Consider the following 19,709-nt stretch of genomic DNA (forward strand, 5'->3'; position numbering starts at 1 on the left):
GGTCAGGCTGTTTGCGGGATGCCCTGCAAGCAAAGACGCCAGGCAAGGCTTTCTAGAGGACTAGAGGACGTGAGACGGGAATCCAGTTCTGAAATATGAGGCAGAATTATCCGGTTGGGGAGGTGATTTGTTTAATCAGTGGGCCTCCAGAGAGGTCCCTATTTGCCTAGACTTGTACAGGAGAAGAAGGTAGAGTTTATGTAAAACTTTTCTACTCTAGGTGTGGCCCACAGATCAGGAGTACTGGAATCAGCTGGGAGCTTCTTAGATAGACTCACTGACTCTCAGAGTCCATCCCAAACTTACTGAATCAAAACTACAGTGTAACAAGCTCCCCAGGGCGCAGGTGAACATTAAAATTTGAGAAACACTGATGCGGTGCAATCCCATTGCTTCACAGATGGACAAACGAAGGCCCAGAGAGAGCAAGTGATTCTTTTAAGATAATACAGATAACACAGCATTGACATTAAAATAAGAAAAGTCTTAAACCTAAATTCAACACTCCTCTCCAGTCCAATGGATTGACACATCGGCCAGTCCACCTATAACTTTCACATCACATTATGATGCCAGATCTTTGTACCCAACAAGCCCTTTGGCTATGCCTAGAGGACTCGTTATTAGCTCTTACTGATCAGGTGAGAACATGGGGCCCCAGTAACTGACCTCTGTTGACACTGTTGTCTCTGATTTGGGAGCGTTTGGGCTGCTTTGTGAGTGTCTTTTATATTCTTCATTTATTTACTTATATGGCAGACATTGCTAATTGTTTGGGCCAGGGAATAGCAAGCCTTGAACCTAGTTTAAGGTGCTTTGAGATTATTATACCCCTAGGCGCCTCAAAGAAGCAAATGTAAAGACTTTCTGAAGGAAAGTGCCTTCAACATAGGCCTCAAATAATTTCTACACATAGTTTTTCAAATGTAGTGTCTAGGCTGGGTGCGGTGGCTCACGCCTATAATCCCAGCACTTTGGAAGGCTGAGTGGGGGGTGGATAACCTGAGGTCAGGAGTTCGAGAGCAGCCTGGCCAATATGGCAAAACCCCGTCTCTACTAAAAATACAAAAAATTAGCCAGGTGCGGTGGTGGGCATCTGTAGTTCCAGCTACTTGGGAGGCTGAGGTGGGAGAATATCTTGAACCCAGGAGGCAGAGGTTGCAGTGAACCGAGAACAAGCCATTGCACCCTAGTCTGGGCAACAGAAGGAGACTCCCAAACAAAACAAAACAAAACAAAAAACCCCAAAGCAGTGTCCAACGCACAGTCGTAGACAACTCATAAAATACAAGACTGGCAATTGGCAGGGAAAAAAGACAAATAATAGAAAGAGATCCACAAAGAGTTCAAATATTGAATTATCAGATGTAGACTTTTTAAACAAATCAGCTGAATTTATTTTATTTCATTTTATTTTTATTTATAGATTACAGTTAACCTTGTGGAGCAGAGATAACTCATAGGCAGTGCACCCAGAGTCAGCCTGAATTTTTTTTAAGGCAAACTTGTGGATATATTCAATGAATTGGAAACTATGAAAAGCAATGTAGTCTATTTTTTATTTTTATTTTTTTTCTGGGACAGAGTCTCACTCTGTCACTCTGGCTGGAGTGCAGTAGCACGATCTCAGCTCACTGTAGCTTCTGCCTCCAGGGTTCAAGTGATTCTCCTGCCTCAGCCTCCTGAGTATCCGGGATTACAGGCACGTGCCACCACACCCAGCTAATATTTGTATTTGTAGTAGAGATGGGGTTTCACCATGTTGGTCAGGCTGATCTCAAACTCCTGACCAATCCGCCTGCCTTGGCCTCCCAAAGTGCTGGGATTACAGGCATGAGCCACCACGCCTGGCCTACGTAGTCTATTTTTAAAATAACCAAATAGAACTTCTAGAGAAAAATGCAATAACAAACATACATACATGTGTACATACATATATAAATGCTTACATGCTAACTTCAGCAGATAGGTTTAATGACAAAAAATATAAAACTGAAGAGGGAAGTAGGGAATTGGGAAACAGAAGAACATAATTCTGCTGCAGGACAGTGAGCCCCAAAATTGGGGCTTAGCTCTGAAGGGTTCTCAGCTTCACCCAGGAAAGAATTTAAGGACAAGCCTGTGGTGTTAAACAGCAATCTTATATGAATAGCACCTCTCCTTGCAGAGCAGGGGTAACTTGTAGGCAATGAGCCCACAGTTTGCAATGTGTGGGCTGTTGACAACTCTATCTACTTGTACCCACTTTCAATTACTTGCAAATTAAGGGGCAATTATTTAGAAAGGTCTAGGAAGTTACTGCGCCTTTCCAAGGCAATGACCCAGAAAATTTGTTGTCATGGAAAGAGGCAGTAACTTCCGGGTCGTTGCCATGGCATTTGTAAACTATCACGGCGTTGTGGGCGTGTCCAATGCTAATGAGCAATGAGGGCGGCTAGGGATTGCTTTTGTCGCCATCTGCTGGTTTCCGCCGGTTTCTTCACTTCATCCTGTGTGGACCGTCGTCTTTGGTCAGCAGAGTTGTGACTAGAAGACAAGTCCTGCTGGTCTCCTACCTCCTTTCCAAGAGACAAAAAGATGGGATGTGCAGAGGAATAGAAAAAAGACTCAGAAAACATATTTTAAACATCTAATGAACATTTTGTCAGACACCCAGAAGGAGGAGTGAGAGAATGGGCAGTGACAACATTGAAGATGGAGTGGCTGGAAAGAGGACCTTTACAGCACCACCCATGAGCCCATGAGCACGGGGCTGCTGTAAAGAGACAGGGTGGTCGCCATGCTCCTGCAGCCCAGTGGGTTCCTTTTTGGAATCAGAGAATCAAAATAAAAGGGCCGAATTCCACCTCCAGTCTCATTCTTGGCTTCAATGTTTCCCCTCCAGATGTCTTTTTATGTCTTTTTCATCTATTTCCAGTAGGTCCTCATTCTGTGGGAAAAAATTAAAAATCCGGTGTTTATTTTGGATTTCACAGACACAGCAGGCACAGTCCCTAGACAAAAATACATAACTCAGTGCTCAAGAAAGAGTTTTGTGTTTCCTGGCACTGTGGATGTTAGAGGCACCTGGGACAGGGAGCAGATCCCTCTGGAGTCTGAGTGGCAGGTCTGCTGCCTGCAATTGTGTGGTTTGTGCACTGTACGAAGGTGCCTGCTAAGAGAACAGGGTCCTGAATTCCAGCCGTGGCTCTGCTTGACGAGCTGTTGCTCTAGCTAGGGCCTAACAGAAGGCTGCCTGCTACCAAAGGTGTTTCACCAAGCTATGAGGACTCCATTTGCCCAGAGCAGGCCCCTTTTCTGTTTTGCACAAAAGCACTCATTGATTAATGGTGTTCCACCCAACTGTTCACTGGATAAGTGTCTAACAAGAGACAAATCCATTCTCAGGTACTTTGCGAAGGTCAACCAAGGCTATGTAATGGTGTGTGTGGGTGGTACAGCATGGTTGTAGGGTGGCCAACTGTGGGAACCCCACACTAAGGGGCTTCCTGCCATGTGTGGCTGCCATGCTAAAGTCAAGACAGTGTCAGCAAACCCAGATGGTCGGTCATCTTACTCTTGGAGCTCCCTCAAGTTTGGGCAGCTTTTGACTGTCACTACAGAAACGACTGAATTATTGGTGTTGCCCTTTCCCTTCCCCTGTTGTTCCCTTGCCTTGTGCTGACACTTACATTTGTAGGGCACAGGCCATGTCGCAGCAGGAGGAATTCTCCCCATACAAAGTTCTATCTCTGACCTTCTGGTTGTTGTACAGAAAAGTACTAATATTTTATGGCCAGGTGTGGCGGCTCATGCTTGTAATCACAGCACTTTGGGAGGCTGAGGCAGGTGGCTCACTTGAAGCCAAGAGTTCTTTTCTTTTTTTGAGACAGTGTCATTCTGTCGCCCAGTGGAGTACAGTGACACAATCTTGACTCACTGTAACCTCGGCTCACTGCAACCTCCACCTCCTGGTTCAAGCGATTCTCCTGCCTCAGCCTCCCAAGTAGCTGGGACTACAGGGATGCGCCACCATGCCTGGCTAATTTTTTTTTATTTTTAGTAGAGACAGGGTTTTGACATGTTGGTCTGGAACTCCTGACCTCAGGTGATCCGCCCGCCTCAGCCTCCCAAAGTGCTGGGATTACAGGCGGAAGCCACCGCGCCCGGCAAAACCAGGAGTTTTTTGTTTTTTTTTTAATCAGAAGTATGTGATGAGAGAAGCCAGAAGTTCAAGACCAGTCTGGGCAACATAATGAGACCCCCATCTTACAAAAAACAGTAAAAATTAGCTGGTGTGTGCCTGTAGCCCTAGCTACTCAGGAGACTGAGGTGGGACAATTTCTTGAGTCCAGGAGTCAAGGCTTCAGTGCGAAATGATTGCACCACTGAAATCCAGCCTGAGTGCCAGAGCAAGACCCTGTCTCTCTAACAACAACAAAAAACTAAATGAAAATATTTTAGGCCAGGTGCAGTGGCTCACGCATGTAATCCCAACACTTTGGGAGGCCGAGGGGGAATGGATCACCTAAGATCAGGAGTTTAAGACCTTGTCAATATGGTGAGATCCCCGTCTCTACTGAAAATTAAAAAATTAGCTGGGCATGGTGATAGGTGCCTGTAGTCCCAGCTACTCAGGAGGCTGAGGCAGGAGAATCGCTTGAACCCGGCGGGGCGGAGGTTGCAATGAACCAAGATCACACCACCGCACTCCAGCCTGGGGGACAGAGTGAGACTCCGTCTTGAGGGGGGAAAAAAAAAGAAAAGAAATAAAAAGAAAATATCTTATGGTACTAAATTTCTTGCCAGTGTATTTTTCTGTACATATTTTTATATAGTTCAGAACAGATTGTATAATTTTATATCTAGCTTTTTTTAACTTAACATTATAATGTGAACATTCTATTAAAATGTTGAAAGCATTTTTTTTCCAAGACACAATGTTCATTGACTACATTCTGTTCCATCATATGGCTATATCTTGGCTTGACCATTCCCGTACCAGTCATCTAAACTGGGGTCAACAAACTTCCTTAAAGGTCCAGATAGCCAAGCGCGGTGGCTCACACCTGTAATCCCAGCACTTTGGGAGGCCGAGGCAGGAGGATCACTTGAGTCCAGGAGTTTGAGACCGACCTGGGCAACATAGCAAGACCCCCTTTCTCTAAAAAAAAAAAAAAAAAAAAGGTACAGATAGTAAATATTTTAGGCTTTATTGGCCATATAGTCTCTGCCCTTGTAGCATGAAATGAGCCATAAGCTATAAACAATACATATACGGACGTGCTGTATTTAACACAACTTTACCAAAATAAAAGGAGGACTGCATGATTCTGTGGGTCATGTAACCGAGTCCAAAGTGTGTACCACTCACTGCATGACATCTAATAAGTCAAGAGACAAGGGGTTGAGGCAAGGAAAGTGACTTTTATTCAGAGAGCCAGCAAACCAAGAAAATGGAAGAGTAGTGTCCTAAAGAACCATTTTAAGTCAATACAAATTTCAGGCTCCTTTTATGTGAGGGGAAGAGGGAAGGAGTTGAGGTCAAGAAGTGGCCAGTGATCACAGACATCGGGGTGGCAGCAAGGGTCCAAGAAGGTGGTGAAACCTTGTCCTTGGTCAGGTCACAATGCTCTTATAAATCTTTAACATAACATTATTACTTGCATACATCCTCCTTATCTCCTCAGGGGTTAGTTTTGGGGGAGATACTATTACTATCCTTACTTTAAACTATAAACTAAATTCCTCCTATAGTTAGCTTGGCCTATGTGCAGAGATAAGCAAAAGCAGTTAACCTAAAAGATACAGGTCATCACTGCAGGGGGGTTAGGAGCAAAATGGAGTTAGTCATGCTAGGCCTTCTTGTCACTGTTATAGCCATAGCTTGCTGATCTCTGGTTTAGACTATTTCTAATGTTTGGTACTATAAATAATGCAGCTAATGAACATCTTTGTGAAGAAGTCCTTGAACATGTCAGATTATCTCTTAGGAAACAATCCTACAAATTGAGTTACTACAACAAAAAAAAACTATGGCTATTTTTAAGGTCCTTGATCCATAATATGGGATACAAGTTGAAGTAGCTCTCTGAACAGCCACCTAGCCTTAACTCAGCATCATTCTTGGACCCTGCCTATGTCCCTGGGAATCCCTGGAACTAACATTTCTTTGGTTCTGTTTTTTTTTTTTTCCTAAAGAGCTGAGGTCTCACTCTGCTGTCCAGGCAGGAGAACAGTGGCACAATCATGGCTCACTGCAACCTTGAACTCCTGACCTCAAATTATACTCCCTCTCACCCTCCCAAAGTGCTGGGATTATAGGCATGAGCATCTGTGCCCGGCCACTTTTCATTAGTGCTAAGCACACATCACCAAGTTCAGTTTTCCTGAGTTGCCTCCATTTCTCCAGATCATTCAGCCCCTTTACAATGGACAATTATGCTAATCTATTTCTGCTTAATCTATCAATATCTATGTGCTACCTTTTCCTTCCCAACCCAATTGTTTAAAGATGACAGGCTAGACTAGGCACCATGGCTCAGGAGGATCTTGAGCCCAGGAGTTTGAGACCAGCCTGGGCAATATAAGGAGACTCTCTCTTTACAAAAATAAAATTAGCCACACATGGTGGCACACACCTGCAGTCCCAGCTACTTGGAGGCTGAGGTAGGAGGATTGCTTGGGCCTGGGAGGCAGAGGTTGCAATGAGTCATGATCAGGCCACTGCACTCCAGCCTGGCAACAGAGGGAGACCAGTCTTCAAACAGAAAAAAAAAAAAAAAAGACAGACTAAGCACGTGTACCTATTTAGGCTCCTTCTGGAAACTCCACGAAAATAACAGCAAAAGGATTTTTTATCACATAAACCCCATACAATTGATTAAATTTGAGGGAACATTACAAATAAGGAAATTCTATCATTTGCAACAACATGGATGAACCTGAAGATATTATGCTAAGTGAAATAAGCCAGATTCAGAAAGACAAATATCACATGATTTCACTTATATGTGGAATTTTAAAAAGTTGAGCTCATAGAAGCAGAAAGTAGAATGGTGGTTACCATTGTACTGGTAACCACCAGTGGGAGGAGGGGAGTAGGGGAGATGTTGACCAAAGGGCACACATTTCAGTTAGCCAGGAGGGATACGTTTTTGAGATCTATTGTACATGGCGACCATAGTCAATAATAATGTATATTTTGAAGGAGCACCTGGAATTTTACCCCCAAATATGGCTCCCTGGTATAATGAGTATTTTGAACTAAATGTCCTTAGCGATCAACAGATGCTAGAAGAAACCTTTTCCCTATCTACATAAAGACCTGAGGGATCCAACAAGGAAAACAATTACTAAGTTTTTATGCCATTTCTCCTATTAATCTGCATTTTGTGAGTGATTTTTTAAGTGATTCTTCAGAGAACAAAGGGGAAATTTTTTCCTGGCCCCTACAGTTTCAAAATTGTAAAAATAATAACAATAATAACTTTTAAAATTAAACATTTATTTTTACTTTTATTTTTTTTCATCAGAGACAGGGTCTTGCTATGTTGCCCAGGCTGGTGTCTGGAACCCCTGAATTCCTGGGCTCAAGTAATCTTCCTGCTTTGGCCTCTCAAAGTGTTGGAATTACAGGTGTGAGGCACCATGCTTGGCCAAGAATAGATTTTAAATGTTCTCAATACAAAGAAAAAGAAGTACGTGAGGAGAGGGATATGTTAATTAGCTTCATATAATCATTCCACAATGTATACATCTATTAATATCAAAACATCATATTTATCCCATAAATATATATAATTATTATTGTCAATTAAAAATACAAACTTCATTTAAAAAATTGAAAGGCTGGACAACAGGATAAATAGCAACTGACTTAGCAGGCTTGTGAAGCTGAGTCTTAAGCCAGCAGGGGTGAAAGTTAAGAAGCAACTCAACTTGCACTGAGACTCCCATAGAGTTTTGTGACCAGGCTTTGGTAGTACCAGCTACATCTAGTATAAGTGGGGGTGCATGTAAGACTGAATACAGGAGGATTAGCTGGAAGTCAGTAAGAAGTAGTTAGAATCCTAAATCTCTCCTGCAAGTCCACACAGCCAGACTGTACACCCCCCACCACAGAATAAGACTGTAAGTTGAAAACAAAAGGTCTCTGGATAAAGGGATACCAGGCAAAATTGGGGTTGAGGTACTATACTGAAAACAATACCATCCTGGAAGATTATTTTCTGTGGTTCATATAATACAAAAGCCCAGCCAAATAACCTACGAAGAAGCCCACGTTCCAGATTTTTGTTTGAGACCTGAAAAAGAAACAAAACAGAGATCAAAGAAAACAAAATAAGTAAAAATAAATAAATAAAATGAAGCCCATGTTGACAACTCCACCTCATGTGCTCAGAGCTTCCAAGCAGCCTTTTAGCTCCACATTAAAAAGAAAATATGAATGGAAAACCAAGGGTCACCACACATCTGAGAAAAGCCCCTAATAAAGATAGATACCAAAACAGGAAAGAAAGAAAAAAATAGAGGAAACGAGACTACGCAGAGAGAAATTAAATATTAATGGACAAGAAGTTGGGCACAGTTGCTCACACCTGTAATTTCAGCACTTCGGGGGGGCCAAGGCAGGAGGATCGCTGTAGGCCAGGAGTTCAGGACCAGCCTGGGCAACATAGCGAGACCACCTGTCTACAAGAAAAAAAAACTAGTTGGGTGTGATGGCACACACCTGTAGTCTCAGCTACTCGGGAAACTGAGGTAGGAGGACCACTTGAACCCAGGAGTTCCAGGCTGAGATGAGCTATGATCACGCCACTGCACTCCAGCCCAGGCAAAGACACTTCAACTCTAGAAGAATGAACATGATTTTGTTGGATAGGGTTGAGTTTTTGAAGGCCACAGATCACTGTGATATAAAAGATTCTCTTGTCAATCCCAAAAGAACCAATTTTTGCCCCTTTGGGGGACAACTGCTGCCCCTCTTAGAGACCCCTTCTCTACTGTTATGCATGCTTTAGAGCAATAAGACATTGCATCTGTGAAATAATAGGTTACTATTTTTAAAATGAACACTGAAGTGAGAAAGAGAAGTAGCTCAGAGAAGTCTGAAAAATGTGTGGTATGCAAAATTTATCAGGCCCAGAGAGACAGAATCTTCAGAGAATGAATCTTCAGTCACACCCACCCCTCCCCAGAGAGCCGTGCCTAGGAACAATTGTTTAAAGACATTTTGTTCTTTCTTTCCTTCCATGTAGTTTCCAGACTGGCTGATAAATTACCTAAAATACTATCACAAGTTGCACAATATGACCCTCACCCATTATCTTCATGTTCCTGGAATTTGTGATACAAGGAACAATATATGCCAATTAGTAGTTTATGTTCAATTTAGGAACTGCCCCTTCTTTTTTCCTTTAAAAATTCACTTGTTGGCCAGGCGCGGTGGCTCAAGCCTGTAGTCCCAGCACTTTGGGAGGCCAAGACGGGCAGATCACGAGGTCAGGAGATCGAGGCCATCCTGGCTAACACGGTGAAACCCCGTCTCTACTAAAAAAAAAAAAAAATACAAAAAACTAGCGGGGCGAGGTGGCGGGCACCTGTAGTCCCAGCTACTCGGGAGGCTGAGGCAGGAGAACGGTATAAACCCAGGAGGCGGAGCTTGCAGTGAGCTGAGATCCAGCCACTGCACTCCAGCCTGGGCGACAGAGCGAGACTCCGTCTCAAAAAAAAAAAAAAAAAAAAAAAAAAAATCCACTTATTGGCCAGGCGCGGTGGCTCACACCTGTAATCTCAGTGCTTTAGGAGGCTGAGGTGGGCGGATCATCTGAGGTCAGGAGTTTGAGACAAGCCTGACCAACATGGGGAAACCCTGTCTCTATTAAAAATACAAAACATAGCTGGGCGTGGTGGTGCATGCCTGTAATTCCAGGTACTAGGGAAGCTGAGGCAGGAGAATTGCTTGAACTTGGGAGGCAGAACTTGCAGTGAGCCAAGATTGCACTACTGCATTTCAGCCTGGGTGACAGAACAAGATTCCATCTAAAAACAAAACAAAACAAAACAAAAAACCCCACTTGTTGATTGCTTGAAGTCAAGAGTTCAAGACCAGCCTGGTCAACATAACAAGACTCTGTCTCCAAAAAAAAACAAAAACAAAAACAAAATCCACTTGTAAGTGCTGCTAATCACAGCATATATTCAGGGCAACTTAACTTGAATCTGTGTCTCCAGGGCTGTAGTCCTCAAATTTGGCCCAAATAAACTCTCTGCTTATATTAATTTTGCCTCAGTTTATTCCTATAGGTGAACCAATAAAAAAGAGCTCTTAGAATTGTAGTGTTACCAGAAAGGGGTCCCAATCCAGACTCCAAAAGAGGGTTCTTGGACCTTGCACAAGAAAGAATTTGGGGCAAGTCCACAAAGTGAAAGCAAGTTTATTAGAGAAGAAAAGAAACAAAAGAATGGCTCCTCCATAGGCAGAGCAGAGGCATGGGCTGCTCTATGAGTATACTTATGGCTATTTCTTGCTTATATGCTACATATGGGGTGGATTATTCATGAGTTTTCTGGGAAAGGGGTGGCCAATTTCCAGAACTGAGGGTTCCTCCCCTTTTTAGACTATGTAGGTTAACTTCCAGGCATTGCCATGGCATTTATAAGTTGTCATGGTGCTGGTGGGGGTGTCTTTTAGCATGCTAATACATCATAACTAGTATATAATTGTTACCAGCAGCAAATCTATATGGGGCTGCAGCAACTAGATACTTGCTTCCTCGGAGGACAGAATTCAGCCAAGGGGCAGAAGTAGGTTTAAGGCAGAGGGAGAGACTGAGACAACTTTTAGAGCAGGAATGAGAGTTTATTAAAAAGTTTTAGAGCAGGAATGAAAGGAAGCAAAGCCCACTTTGAAGTGAGCTAAGTGGGTGACTTGAGAGATCCAAGTGCCCTGTTCAGCCCTTGACTTGAGGTTTTATAAATGGGCATGGTTCCAGGGTTTCTACTTCTCTTCCCTTAACTCTCCCCTTGGGGTGGGCTGTCTGCATGTGCAGTGTGTTTACTGAAGTTGTACGCATGCTCAGCTGAGGCAGTTCTCCCTTACCAGTCAAGTGTTCCCAGAGGAAGGCCTTAAACTCTGCTGTTTTGCCTCTTAGTGAACATGCCTTAGCCCACTTGTCCAGCTCCAAAGAGCTTACCAGGAAGCTGCTGATTACCAGTTTTAGGTGTTTCCTTTCCCTTTTTTCTTTGAGATGGAGTCTCACTCTTGTTACCCAGGCTGGAGTGCAATGGTGCAATCTCAGTTCACTGAAACCTCTGCCTCCCAGGTTCAAGCGATTCTCCAGCCTTGCCTCCTGAGTAGCTGGAATTACAGGCATGCACCACTACACCCGGCTAATTTTGCATTTTTAGTAGAGATGGGGGGCAGGTCTCACCATGTTGCCCAGGCTGGTCTTGAACTCTTGACCTCAGGTGATCCACCTGCCTCAGCCTCCCAAAGTGCTGGGATTACAGGCATAAGCCGTGGTGCCCAGCTAGTTTCAGGTGTTTTCTATCTATTGAGAGATTGTCTTTCCCTAGCACTCGCTGCAACCAATTATTTTAGAGAGACAGTTTAACAACTGCCTGACCATCATCTGATGGTCACCTGACATTCCTGGAGAGGGGGCCCTCCCCTGCCCTGCTCATGGCTGCCTAACTGCTGACTCTAACATAATGAACAGTGAGGATGACCAGAGGTCACTTTCATTACCATCTTGGATTTGGCAGATTTTGGCCAGCTTCTTTACTGCATCCTGTTTTCTCAGCAAAGTCTTTGTGACTTGTATCTTGTGCCAACCTCCTATCTCATCCTGTGACTAAGAATGTCTAACTTCCTAGGAATGCAGCCCAGTAGGTCTCAGCTTTATTTTAGCCAGCGCCTATTCAAGATGGAGTCACTTTGGTTCAAATGCCTCTGACAGTAGGGGCCGAGGGAAAAACTTCCCCTTTGTCCTCTGAAGGTTTACTGAAAAATCAACTCACAACATGCAGATTAGTAGGAAAAAGGCATAAAAACTTATTAATGTGTACACAGGGGAGAATCAGAGTGATCACTCAATATCCCAATGGGGCCCAGATACTTACATAGCCTTATTTGAGAGGGAAGTGAGTAGAAGGGAAATATAGGTAATTATGTTGAGGTACAATAAATGATTACTAGGGAGAATGAATGGATCAGGGAACAGAGATTAGCTTGTAAATGGTTCTCTTTGAAAAAAAGATTTTATTTATTTATTTTATTTTATTTTATTTTGAGACAGGATCTTGCTCTGTCCCAAAGGCTGGAGTGCAATGGTGTGGTCACAGCTCACTGCAGCCTTGACCTACTGGGCTCATGTGATCCTCCTGTAACCACCCAATGGGTTCACCTTGCCTGCTGCCTAGACAGAGCCAATTTATCAAGACAGGAGAACTGTAGTAGAGAAAGAGTAATTCACACAGACCCACTGTGTGGGAGACCAGAGTTTTATGATTACTCAAATAAGTCTCCCCAAGTATTTGGAAATAAGAGGTTTTATTGTTGTTGTTGTTATTGTTGAGATGGAGTTTCGCTCTTGTCACCCAGGCTGGAGTGCAATGGCACAATCTCCGCTCACTGCAACCTCCGCCTCCTGGGTTCAAGTGATTCTCCTACCTCATCCTCTGAGTAGCTGGGATTATAGGCACACGCCACCATGCCCAGCAAATTTTTGTATTTTTAGTAGAGACGAGATTTTGCCATGTTGGCCAGGCTGGTCTCGAACTCTTCTCAAGTGATCCCACCTCAGCCTCCCAAAGTGCTGGGATTACAAGTGTGAGCCACTGCACCTGGCCAGGAAATAAGAGTTTTTAAGGACAACTTGGTGAGTAGGGGAAAGCCAGTGAACCAGGAGTGCTGATTGGTCAAGTCAGAGATAAAATCATGGGGAGGTGAAGCTGTCTTCTTGCACTGAGTCAGTTCCTGGGTGGGAGCCACAAGATCAGATGAGCCAGTTTATCCATCCGGGTGGTGCCAGCTGATCCCTCAGGTGCAGGGTCTGCAAAACATCTGAGCACTGATCTTAGGAGCAGTTTAAGGAGGGTTAAAACTTTGTGGCCTCTAGCTGTATGACTCCTAAACCATATTTTCTAATCTTGTGGCTAGTTTCTCAGTCCTACAAAGGCAGTCTAGTCCCCAGGCAAGAAGGGGGTTTGTTTTGGGAAAGGGCTGTTGTCATCTTTGTTTTAAACTATAAACTAAGTTTTAAATTATAAACTACTTTTCTCCCAAAGTTAGTTCAGCCTACGCCCAGGAATGAACAAAGACAGCTTAGAGGTTAGAAGGAAGATAGAGTTGGTTCGGTCAGATCTCCTTCACTGTCTCAGTTATAATTTTGCAATGGCAGTTTCACTCCCGCCTCAGCCTCTTAAGTAGCTGTGACTATAGGCACATGCCACCATGCCCAGCTAATTTTTTTTTTTAGAGAGATGGGGTCTCACTGTGTTGCCCAGGCTTGTCTCAAACTCTTAGGCTCAAACAATCCTCCCTGCTCAGCCTCCCAATGTGTTGGGATTACATGCATGAGGCACCACACCTGGCCTTTTTTTTTTTCTAAGTTTGTTGTTGTAGGTTGTGCTACATTTCCCAGGCTGGTCTCGAACTCCTGCCCTCAAGCAATTGTCCCACTTTGGCTCCCCAAAGTGCTCTCTGGAAATTGAGCCTGAAAGAAGAATATTATCTTGTGAATAAGTCTGTTTAGGTGTGGTTAATTTTTTGCTCTTCTTTTCTGCAATAGATGAGAAAGCAAGAAGCGGAAGGAAAAACGATTGTTTTCCTTGGTGGGTCCTTCAGGTCTTTATGTAGATAGAGAAAAAGTCTCTTCTAGCATCTATTGATCTTTTAGGATCTTTAATTCAAAATACTCATTATACCAGGGAGCCATATATTGGGGTGAGGTTGCCTTGCCTGTACTCCTCCAGTATTTATTTTTTAATTTTAATTTTTTTTTTTTTTTTGAGACGGAGTTTCGCTCTTATTTCCCAGGCTCGAGTGCAATGGCACAATCTCAGTTCAATGGTACAACCTCTACCTCCTGGGTTCAAGCGATTCTCCTGCCTCAGCCTCCTGAGTAGCTGGGATTACAGGCATGCGCCACCACGCCCAGCTAATTTTGTATTTTTAGTAGAGACGGGGTTTCTCCATGTTGGTCAGGCTGGTCTCAAACTCCTGACCTCAGTGGTCCACCTGCTTCGGCCTCCCAAAGTGCTGGGATTACAGGTATAAGCCACCACACCTGGCGTTTTTTTTTTTTTTTTTTTTTTTTTTTTTAAGAGAAAGAATCTTATCTGTCACCCAGGCTAGACAGCAGTGGAATTATCATAGCTCACTGCATCCTTGAACTCTTGGGCTCAAGGGATCCTCCCAACTCAGCCTCCTGAGTAGCTGGGACTACAGGTAGACATCACTATGCCTGGCTAATTTTATTTTACTTTTTTTTTGGTAGCTATGGGGTCTCACTATGTTGCCAAGGCTGCTCTTGAACTCTTGGCCTCAGGTGATCTTCCCGCCTTGACCTCCCAAAGTGCTCGGATTACAGATGTGAGCCACTGTGCCTGGCCTCCTTCAGAATTTAAAAATATGAAAGCAGAAGTTAGGAACTCAAGGAAAAGACTGTAAATCGGACTGAGTGCTGTGGCTCCTGCCTGTAATCCCAGCACTTTGGGAGGCAGAGGCAGGCAGATTACTTGAGGTCAGGAGTTTGAGACCAGCCTGGCCAACATGGCGAAATCCTATCTCTACTAAAAATACAAAAATTAGGTAGGAATGGTGGCATGCACCTGTAATCCTAGCTACTCGGGAGGCTGAGGCAGGAAAATCGCTTGAACCCAGGAGGTGGAGGTTGCAGTGAGCAGAGATCACACCACTGCACTACAGCCTGGGTGACAGAGTGAGAATCCATCTCAAGGGGAAAAAAAAAAAAAAGATTGTAAGTTAAATCTCCTAGAAAGCAAAACACTTGAGAGATAGTGAAAAAAGAAGAGCACAGATTGTAAATTTATAGCATCAGTTCAGTAGGTTCAACATTTTAATAATGAGGCTGGGGGGCACAGTGGGTCACGCCTTTAATCCCAGCACTTCAGGAGGCTGAGATGGGTGGATCACTTGAGGCCAGGAGTTTGAGACCAGCCTGGCCAACATGATGAAACCCCATCTCTACTAAAAATACAAAAACTAGCTGGGCTTGCTGGTACGCACCTGTAGTCCCAGCTACTTGGGAGGCTGAGGCAGGAGAATCGCTTGAATCGGGGAAGCAGAGGTTGCAGTGAGCCAAGATCATGCCACTACACTCCAGCCAGGGTGACAGAGCAAGACTCTGTTTCAAAAAAGAATAATAATAATAATGAAACCACCTTTGCAAAAATTGTAACAGAAAATTATGAGACAGGATCATTCTCTTGAGCCCCTTGCAGTACTTGCCATTGGGGTGTGCCTTGTTTACTTGGCCACCTCACACTCAAACCCCTTGTGAGAATGAGTGAGTGCAGGAACTGGAAAAAATGAACGCTGGAACTAGCCAGTTGCTCCTCTCTGGCAGGAGCAGGCTCGGTGCAGGCCCCATAACAGCGTCCAAGCATGTTACAACCATGCTCTTTCAGCTCTGCCGTCCGAGGACAGCCAGCTCAGTGGAGGGTCAGGGTGGCAGCCCCTGCCCTCTCAACACCCAGGTTATTGTCCAGCATCCAGGAAGAATCAAGTCACATGAACAGATTGAAGGGTCGTGTATGCAGAGGATTTTGTTGGGCAATGGAAGTGGCTCTCAGCGGGATGGGGAGTTGAAAAGGGGATGATGCGGGAAGAAGGTGATCTTTCCCTGAAGTCGAGCACCCTGAGGCCAGGCCCCTCTCCAAAGCCGCATCATCTGAAGTTAGCCACATCTACCCATAGTCTCCAACATTCAGTTGCTTCTCTGCTCACTGCTCAGTCACTTGTATCCTTGACAATCAGCTGTTTGTATCCCTGATGCTCAGCTGCTGTGTTACTCTGCCAGCTGAAATCCTCTTATAAGCACAGGATGGGGAAATGCCAGGCCAAAAAGGCAACATGTGGGTGGAAAAATGGAGCTCCTGTTTTCACTTACAGCTGAGGTTCCAGGCTTAAGGGTGGGGTTTAGCCAGGAGCCCAGCCCTTCTGTATCAATGGCAGTGGGGAAGATGTGATCTAGCCAATCACCATCTTGCTTTTAGCCTTCAAGCTGCCAAACTAACTTTAGGAGACGTTTAGTTTATAGTTTAAATTATAATAGCCCCTCCCCCAAACTCAACCACCTTTGTAAAGCTAATTAGAGACCACTAGGCTAGAGGGCAGGGAGGAGCCTGAATTCTGCTAAGGTGTAAACATAAATGATTGCTAGCCATAATTCTGGAGGTCACGAGATACCCAACTTCCCCAATAACTCCTTCAGATAACATTACTACTGTTTCAGAACCTAAGATTGACCTTTTGGGATACTGTCTCAGGTTTCTTGCATGTCCGACACCCATGCTTTACCTGGACCTACTGATCAACAGCTCCTGTGGCCCCACGCAGGAGTGATTCAGCATGCAAGAAGATCGTTTCCCACATCCCTATGATTGCACCCCAACCAAGCACCCATTGTCTAGCCACTCCCACCCTTTCCCCCAAACGACCTTTGAAAAACTCCTAACCTATAAGCCTTCGATGAGACTGATTTGCATGATAACTCCATCTCCCACATGGCGTGGCATCAATTGAACTCTCCACTGCAATGCTGAGATTTGTGTGTGTGTGTGTGTGACACAGAGTCTTGCTCTGCTGCCCAGACTGGAGTGCAGTGGAATGATCTTGGCTCACTGCAATCTCCGCCTCCTGGGTTCAAGTGATTCTCCTGTCTCAGCCTCCCAAGTAGCTGGGATTACAGGTGCGCACCACCACACTGGGCTAATTTTTGTATATTTAGTAGAGATAGGGTTTTACCATGTTAGCCAGGCTGGCCTTGATCTCGTGACCTCAAGTGATCTGCCTGCCTCAGCCTCCCAAAGTGCTGGGATTATAGGCATGAGCCACTGCACCTGGCCCAATGCTGAGAAATGATTTTATTTGTGCAGTGGGTAGGAAGAACCTGTCAGGCAGTTACAGTAAGAGTTCCAGGCCAGGCACCATGGCTCACGCCTCTAATCCCAATACTTTGAAAGGCCAAGGTGGGCTGATCACTTGAGCCCAGGAGTTGCAGACCAGCCTGGGCAACATGGTGAAACCACATCTCTATTAAAAAGTACAAAAAATTAGCCAGGCATGGTCCCATGTACCTGTAGTCCTAGCTACTCAGGAGGCTGAGGTGGGAGGATCATCTGAGCCTGGGAAGTTGAGGCTGCAGGGAGCCATGATCATGTCAGAGGTGTTTGAACCACAGCGACTCCATCTTGAATAGGGGCTGGGTAAAATAAGGCTGAGACCTACTGGGCTGCATTCCCAGGAGATTAGGTATTCTAAGTCCGAGGATGAGATAGGTCAGCACAATGTACAAGTCACAAAGACCTTGCTGATAAAAGGATGTGGTAAAGAAGTTGGCCAAAACCCACCAAAACCAAGATGGTGAGGAAAGTGACCTCTGGTGGTCCTACTGCTCATTATACGCTAATGAAATATATTTGCATGCAAAAAGACAAGCCCACCAGTGCCATGACAGTTTACAAACGCCATGGCAATGTCAGGAAGTTACCCTACATGGTCTAAAATGGGGAGGAACCCTCAGTTCCAGGAATTGCCCACCCTTTCCGCCCCCCTCCCCGCACCCAAAAAGAACTCATGAATAACCACCCCTTGTTTAGCATATACTCAAGAAATAACCATAAAAATAGCCAACTAGCAGCCCTCGGGGCCACTATGCCTACAGAGTAGCCATTCTTTTATTCCTTTACTTTCCTAGCTTGCTTTCAGGTTACTCAAATTCTTTCTTTACCCAAATTCTTTCTTACTCGAGGTCCAAGAACCCTCTCTTGGGGTCTGCATTGGGACCCCTTTCTGGTAACAATCGTGCCACTGTACTCCAGCCTGGGTGACGGGAGTGACACGGTGTCTCACAGAAAAAAAAAGAGAGTTCCAGGAGAAACCGTCTGTGTGTGTGTGTGTGTGTGTGTGTGTGTGTTGGAGGTTGGGGCGGGGGGCAGTTGGGGGGGTAGTCCTGGATGTGTTAGGTGTTAGGGAATCATTAAATAAATAATTCAAATAAGTAAATTTCCCCAAACTAAAAAATAAACATTTTCAAAATCATAGCAGCCATGGAGAGTCCAGCCCCTGAACAGGTGAAAATATCCCCATCCAAGGTACCTCACCATGACATTCAGGGACCAGGGGACTGGAGTGTTGGCTCAGAACACCACCCCAAAATATGACTGTGGAAGATGAAAATTAATGCCACCTCCAAATATACTTTGGCATATTTTGGGATGGCTATTCCAAGAAACTGAAGACACAGGAATAGCTCTGAAAAGATCTCCTTTTGTGAAAGAAATTTACAAAAGAATTTTGTAAAAGGAAATCTACATTAGCAAACAGCAGATGCAAGTGGAGGCTTTCTCTGAGGCCCCCTTAGCTGTCTAGAGATGGAGCTAGGAAAAATCATATCACAGGAGGAAGAGATTGTGGTCAACACATCCCAGAAAGAGATTACCACAGGCGGCCACCCTTCTGAAGGGTGCTACCTAAGAGATTTTATCTGCATAAGGCAACCTTTGTGGGCTGTGCATTTCCTCCCCCTCCCTTCTAGAATTTGTGCCATGACCTCCTCTCTTCACACTCCCACCAAGTGCAGCACCAGGTGTACCCTCTCCACACCTTCTCTGCACCCCTACCAAGCCCCAGGTCCCCTATTCCTTTCCATGGCCTCAAGATGGTACGCACACTGGCTCTTCTGGGAGTTTCATATTTTGTGAGGCCTCCATGCATATTTGCACATAATACATTTGTAGGTCTTTCCTCTTGTTAATCTGTCTACTGTCAAGTTTATTCCAGAGACTCAAATTATAGAACCTTTAGAGGGTGAACGAAAAGTTGCCCTTTTCACTACAGAAAAAAGAAAACATCCTAAAAGAACCCATTCTCTTATTTCTGGGAGGTTATCATTTCGCTCATGGTAGGTAAGAATCTTACAGGTTGAAATAGCATTTCTAGTAGAATTGTCACAAGGATTTTAGTTCACTTAAGAAGTTCAGAAAGAAGTTCTAAGGTTGCTAGACTACCTTTTTTTGGTAATGTAAAAGTAATAAAGGGTCATTACAGAAAACATGAATTTCAGAAAAGTATAAAGAAGAAAAAGGTAACAGCTATAATTGAACAACCCTGAAATAAATACTGTAACTGTTTTGGATTGCTTCCTTCTTGTGCGTGAAGTTTTTTTCCTCCATATAGCATCTCCCTATCCTTTAATAATATTTATCATTAAACATAACTGAAACTATACTTGTGAACAGTTTTGGAGTGCTGGAGTGCAGTGGCTGGATATCAGCTCACTGCAGCCTCAATCTACCCAGGCTCAGGTGATCCTCCCACCTCAGCTTCCTGAGTAGCTGGGACTACAGTCACGCACCACCACACACAGATCAGTTTTGTATTTTCTTATCTTTTTTTTTTTTTTTTTTTTGAGATGGAGTCTCACTCTGTCGCCCAGGCTGGAGTGCAGTGGTACAATCTTGGCTCACTGCAAGCTCCG

The 19,709-nt window shown here is 44.4% G+C and overlaps 1 protein-coding gene across 2 annotated transcripts in view; it reads right to left on the minus strand.

The window, feature by feature from the left end:
• Positions 1-2,615: 2,615 nt before the first annotated feature.
• The window catches only part of METTL6 (methyltransferase 6, tRNA N3-cytidine), a 44,926-nt gene continuing 27,832 nt past the window's right edge, over positions 2,616-19,709 (minus strand). Inside the window, exon 8 of one of the 2 annotated variants that reach the window (XM_073023614.1) lies at positions 2,616-2,929. The gene's annotated coding sequence lies outside the window, so the exon portion shown is untranslated. Of the gene's footprint in view, positions 2,930-5,386; positions 8,286-19,709 lie in introns of those variants that run through there. The other variant, XM_073023613.1, reaches the window with a different exon arrangement.

This window comes from Chlorocebus sabaeus, chromosome 15 (assembly GCF_047675955.1).
Source record: "Chlorocebus sabaeus isolate Y175 chromosome 15, mChlSab1.0.hap1, whole genome shotgun sequence".
In the NCBI taxonomy this organism is placed as follows: domain Eukaryota; kingdom Metazoa; phylum Chordata; class Mammalia; order Primates; family Cercopithecidae; genus Chlorocebus; species Chlorocebus sabaeus.